Source organism: Nyctibius grandis, chromosome 4, assembly GCF_013368605.1.
Source record: "Nyctibius grandis isolate bNycGra1 chromosome 4, bNycGra1.pri, whole genome shotgun sequence".
In the NCBI taxonomy this organism is placed as follows: Eukaryota; Metazoa; Chordata; class Aves; order Nyctibiiformes; family Nyctibiidae; genus Nyctibius; species Nyctibius grandis.
In genome coordinates, this window is record NC_090661.1 from 23685423 (window position 1) to 23691861 (window position 6439).

The following is a 6439-nucleotide window of genomic DNA, read 5'->3' on the forward strand; positions in this document are numbered from 1 at the left end:
TTGCACCTAGCCTATGGATTCAATCTGTTCTCCCCCTATAAGCACAACATCTATATACTGATAGATTTTGACATTTTTTTCTAAAGGAATTTGTTCTAGTTCCCTTGCCAGGGCGTGATGTGCCAGAGTTGGGGAGTGCTTGAACCTTTGGGGTAACCTGGTAAACATATATTGCTGTCCTTCCCAAATGAAGGCAAAGCAAGCCTGATACTCTGGTTGGAGAAGAACCATGAAAAACATATCTGTAACATCAATAGTTGCCAAAATAGGGTGAGCTTGCTCCTGAATGGTACTAATGAGTTCAGCAATGTCAGGCACAGCGGCATTTAGGGGTCCTGTGTTGGCGTTCAATCGACGATAATCAATCATCAGTCGCCATTTTCCATTTGGTTTTCACACTGGACATACCGGAGAGTTGTAGGGCGAGTGCATGGGAACTATAATTCCTTGCTCCCACAATTCTGTCAAAACAGGGGCTATGCCTTCACTGGCTCCCAGGGGCAGAGAATATGGTTTCACATTAGTCAATTTAGATGGGGGAAGGGGAGGGGCTGGAATAAGGACCCTCAAATTTAGTCTGACAAATCCAAATATCCACTTTCCTCCTTGACTGTCTGTCCACTTATGTCCCTTCAAGACGTCCATTCCCAATAAGTTTGATGGGAATTTTCCCATTACCATTTCTACAATAATTGATGTGTCTTCCCTGGGGAGTCTGAGAGAGGTTCGCACTAATGTCTGTACCTTAACATTCCCGAATGCATCCAACACATTCAGAGTTTTTTTCAAAGGTTTTATTCCACATTGACGGGCATCATTTTCCTGTATAGCAGAGATTTGAGCACCAGTGTCCACTAGAAAAGGAATAGGCATTTGTTTAGGTCCCACCACACAAAATAAACTCAAAACACCTTGTGGGGTGAGGGTGAGCTGTCTAATGTGCATCCACCCTTTGCCCATTCGCTCATAAGAGACAGGTGAAGGAATTAGTTTTCCTCCCTTCTGGGTGAAAATCTAGAAATTACCTCCTGCTCCACCCAAGGTGGAGCAGAGGGAATTTCACGCCTTCCCCCAGGGGCATTAGATGGTTTCTCGGGTGGTTTCGTTACCCATCCCTCATCAGTGGGAATTAATCTTGTGCCTTTGTCTGGCCACTCTGGCACCAGTTTCTCCAAATGTTCAGTAAGAAGCCCATCCATATACTTCAGGGGTATTCCCTTTTGTTTTTCTATTATCCACAACTCTTCCCTTTGAGATATACTCTCTCTCTTTAAATTCACTGGGTTCAGGGGAGAGGGCCTCGCCGGAGGAAATTTCACCTCTGTGTGCCTCACATTTTTAGGTTCTGATTTCACTGGACCATATTTTTGCCCATAGTTAATCAATTCTTGAGCTACTTTCCCCCACGTCCACACTTTTTGTCCCGGGGTATGGCGATCCAGGGTTAAAGCTCCGGTTAAAGCAGCTATCACCCATGCACTCTGGAAGGTATTTTTAATGGTTCTCTGTAATTGGATTCCTAAGGGTTTCAACGAATCTGGCAAACCTCTAATCAGGGGAGTCGTCCTCTCGGGACCTACAGGTATCATCGTTGGGGATTCCTGCCTAAACTTCAATTCCTGATCATACATCATTTGCAAACAAGCCGGCTTTTGCACATTCTCCACAAGCTGGTCCACCGAGCCCATAAGCTCAAGAGGATCTCCCCGTTCTAAGGGATTTAAACCTCCAGCCCAATAAGCTGCTCACTGGGTGAGAGACCAAGGGGCCCTATAATCACTGGTAGTCAAAAACACTCCAGGTTCCCAATATCCCTCAGCTTCTCTTTCACTCAACATAATTTGATCTCCGCCAGTTAATGACTCCACACATACTCTGTCTCAGACTCCTTCAAATTGCGCGATTATTCTTTTTTCAACTTAGCCAATTCAGTTGCTGCATATGGCACCTCCTTAGTAACCATCTTAGGGTTATTGTCTCCACTATCATCATAAGCATATTCTACCTTGACCAGCGGTCAAAGGGGTTGCAGAGGACCCTGTGGTAAGTCATAACACACCCTTGCTTCCTCTAGTTCCCTGCTGGGGTATAAACCAGCCCTTTTGTGACAATCACAAGAACGGGACAGGGCTGCATCAGTTCCCTGTGGACAATTTCGTCCCCCTCGCAGTCACAAGCAAGTAACTTTTCTACCAAAGCCTCCTGCAAACACCTTGCATTCTCTTGTCCCTTCCCTAATTCATTTTGCAGAGTTTTAACCTGTTCCTCCAATTCACAGTATTTTTTCTTTAAAACTGCCACCTGCTCTTGCAATGGTTGCACCGAAAGCCTCTGCTCCTCTAACTAGCAATTTTTTTGCTTTAAATACGCCACCTACTCTTGCAACGACTGCACCAAAAGCTTTAGTGCCTGCGGCATTTGTGTCAGGTCTTCTAATTCCTGATTTCGAGTTTCAATGGCTGCAGCCAGACTTGCACCAAAGACGGCGCAAATCATGGCTTTATCTTTTCTCGGTTTAGCTTTGGCCTCTTTGCGCAACACTTCAATTCGACCCACAACATTCCCTAATTGATACCAATTTTCCGTGCCCATTCATCCCCAGGTGGAGAGGGACGTGCTCTAAATTGTCCTAATAGATTGTACAAAATTTCCTTTTCTGCCAAAACCGCAGCCATTCTCTGAGCTATCAATACCTTCCAAAACTCAAGGATCCTGTCCGTGACACCAATTTAAAATGTCAGGTTCCGAATCAAGCTCAACAGTTGCCCGGCCCTTGGCCCTTCCTTGACAGCAACCCCAAGTAAATCCAATGCAGTCAGTCCCACGTGGGACCCATCTTTGAATCACGCAGTATGCTTTACCTGCCTGCAGATAAAGCACCCCCGAAATCCTGACCGAAAATAAAATAGATCCAAGATCCTTGAGTTTGGAAAAAGCACAACTGAGGCACGGTATCGATAAACTTAACCTTTAGCTTTAATAATTCCAATGCTAGGGCAACTTCTTAAGATAAAGTGAACAAGAGGGAAAGAGAGGGAGAGAGGTAAATAAAAGCAAGAGGGAGAAAGAGATCGGTCAAGAAGGAAAGAACAGTCACCACCCTGGATCCCGCAGCATCCCGTGGGTCCTCCGTTGATTCTCAGCAGTCAGTGGTGGGTGCACACATGGTGCGACAAAATGGCTCCTTTTTATAGAGAACTTTTGCAGTCATGCTGACGCAGAGCCGCCAGTCACAGTTTGCACCACTCACAGTCCCGAGGGCGTGACACTTCCAGTTCCCGTGCCGTAGGATTGGCCTATCACCAGGCTGTCACCCGATGTCCTGGATGGATCTCTCAGGAGGGGGTGGAGGGCTGTAGGGCAGTGGCACCATACGTCATTCACCCTTAGCCGTTAGCTAATTCTTCGCCTCAGAAAGTGTCGTCCAGGTCAGGTAGTCCTTCATCCCAGAAGATGGTGTCCAAGCACATGGGATAGGACGGTTTCTGAGACAATGCCGAAGGGGGAGGCAAGGCGAATCCAGGAGAAGATCCCCATAATGATACAGGAGGTAGAGTACAGAATGATAATTCAGATTCATGTCCATACTTATTTGTGTAGACTTTTGTCTGAATATCAGCTGAATCCCAACTGCTTCACTCTATCAACCCACCTCAGCCCTGATTTTGCACTCTTATTCATACACAGGGCCACAATGCCACATGACTCTTGAACCTGTTAAACCTCCCTTGCTTGGCTTCATTGCCCTTAATGGAAAGTAGCCAGTGTGTCTCCAGGGCTGGGCATTCTCTTGCAAACTATCTTATGGTTTTTTAATAGGTCAGATTAAACTAGGGTTAGCATGCAAATGTCCAAAGGAAAAAATATTATTGTCACCCCAGTTATTGATGTACTATTTTCCAAATATGCTAACTTTGGAAGAACTTAAGTGCATCTTATATTAGATAAATACATGGAAAAAAGGTATACTTGATGACTTAGCATGGCATGGCTGGTAATGAAGTTATGCACTACCCAGTCATAGTGGTTTAAGAATTTCTTTTACAAGAATCTTGTTTTCAGTTGTAGACACTTTTTTCGATTTTAATAATTTGGGCTGAGGACTTCCATTAAACATTCTGTTATTGGGTGAACTCATCTGGAAACTCATTTCAAATAAGACAATAAGATGCCTTATGTATGTGTATCTTGTTTTGTCCAGATAAAACATTATTCCACCTTCCCCACTTCGAAGTTGTAGTGTCTCCTTTCTTGCTGTAGGCTTGAAAAAGAAGTTTCATTTTAGGTTTAGGTTTTGGTTTGGGGTTTGGTTTTGGTTTTTTTTTTTTTTTTTAGTCATGGAAGTCTTCTTATGTTTAGAAAGATTATAAATCTGGGAAAAAATGTTCCTATTAATGTGCCAGTTTTCTGGAAAAAGTAGTTCTGAAAAGAAACATCAAGGCATTTTTAGGAACAATGTTAGCCATCAGGGGAAAAAAAAGTGACGGAGAGGGAGAAACAAAAAAAAAAAAGGTACTGAAGGGAATTCAGAAAGCTAAACATTTCCCTCTTCTGAGAACACTGACCAACAACTTGAAATTTATTCTCTAGTGTGGTTAAACAGGTAGGCTCTGACCCAGTACAGTGCCTGAACATGCTTTAAACTTGAAAAGCTATCCAGTTTTTAAAACTGTAGCTTGGCAAACTGGATAAGTGAAAAGCTTTGTACATCCCCAGAATAGATACTTTGTACACAGCCACTCTATCTTTCCGAATAAACTTAATTCTGAAGTTGGAAAAATACTTTACTATTAATTGGTTATTATTCTTCCTCAATCCAGTTGAAATTCCTACTGTGATTCACAGTGGAGAATATCATGTAGGTATTAGGAGGTCAAGGAAGTCCAGGGTACCTCTATGGAAAATACAGGACTGCTGTGTTACCTGTAGCACCTCAGAACATTTTATCACTTACAAAAGAATAAAGGGCTTTCTAGTTACTATATAACCCTTATTTTCTATATGTTATTCTTGGTGAATCTTTCAATGATTATTTCTTGAAAAACCTTTGATGTATCGAAACAAATGCCTCTCAGAATTTCTTCAGTGGAAACAGAACTTTATGGTGAAAATAAAGCCTATCCCTTAAAATAGAAAACAGATTGTAAGTCTGTCTGGATGTGTTATCCAGGGATGTATAAAGAATAAATGCATATAAGACAAAAAAAAAAGGTCTTGTATGATCACCTGGTTTTAGATAAGAATAATTTTCCCTTGTGCTGGGTATATGCAGATGCAGTAATTTAAGAACCTTTCCTTGATAACACATATCGATGGATCTCTTTCATCTACCACTAGATGTCATGCACCGGTATCTGTCCCAATGGTGTAGGCGGGGATTAAAGGCTTAGATATGGAAATATACGAAAATTCTTCCCTTTGATACTTTTTCACTTTTTCTTGCAATTTAAAATATCAATGGTTTCATTATTTCAATTCTGGAAAAGGAAATGCTATGTCAATGATACTACAGGTAGTAATCACAGATTGAATGAAAGACAGCCAGAAATATCAGGCAAAGGTAATAAAACAGAAATGCACAAGTGTACTGGGTAAACCTAAACAAAAAATATGAGAAATATGACATCTCTTGAACACTTGATTGTTTCTTTCAGCAGATTTTTTTGTCATATCCTCAACGAGAGCCTTATTTAAGTGATATTTAATTGTGGACTTACATTTTTCTGATATTTGAAAATAGTTTGCTCAAAAGTAAATTAAGTATCTGAATTCTTATTACAAAATGTCTACAAATGTTTATTAGTTGTTTTCACGCTTATGTAAGCCAGATGATAGAAATATTATAGCAATTTTGAAAATGAGTAGAGAGAATCTTAGGGAACAGCTGGACCATTAACATTTTTCTTTCTCTAGGTAGTGAACTAAGATAACAAGAGCAACCAAATTCACCTCTGATGTCATTTAAAAGGATGGTTTGTCCCATCCCCCACCTGCCCACTTTTATTTTAGGCTGCCTGTTTTGGGAAGACATCTTGGATATACAGCATGAGAACTGATTAAAAATTTTCCTTCAAAGCATTTTTTCCCAGCAGAAAAAGGTTCATCCAATATTTTTTTTTTTGATCTAAAAATGTCTTTTTACTGGGAAATAAAACCAATTTTTTTTCAGTTGCAAGCCAACTTTTTGGCATAAAAGGCCGTTTGGATTTTGTTTTTACCAAACAAACGAAAACCAACTATCTTCAAAGAACAGTTTCTACAAAAAAAACACCCTATTTTAATTAGAAATAGGCATGAAAAAAATTGGGTTTTGACTATGTCTCTGCAGAAGCCTTTTGAGATAAATTTTTCTATGCCATTTTATAATGAGGTAAAGTGATTTGCCTCAGTTCGTATAATGCATTGGTGACAGACACATAAATAGACTCCTAGCATCCAG

The 6439-nt window shown here is 41.0% G+C and overlaps 1 pseudogene; it reads right to left on the reverse strand.

Moving 5' to 3' along the window:
* Nucleotides 1–393: 393 nt before the first annotated feature.
* On the reverse strand, nucleotides 394–3380 carry LOC137661724 (uncharacterized; annotated as a pseudogene).
* Nucleotides 3381–6439: the final 3059 nt, after the last annotated feature.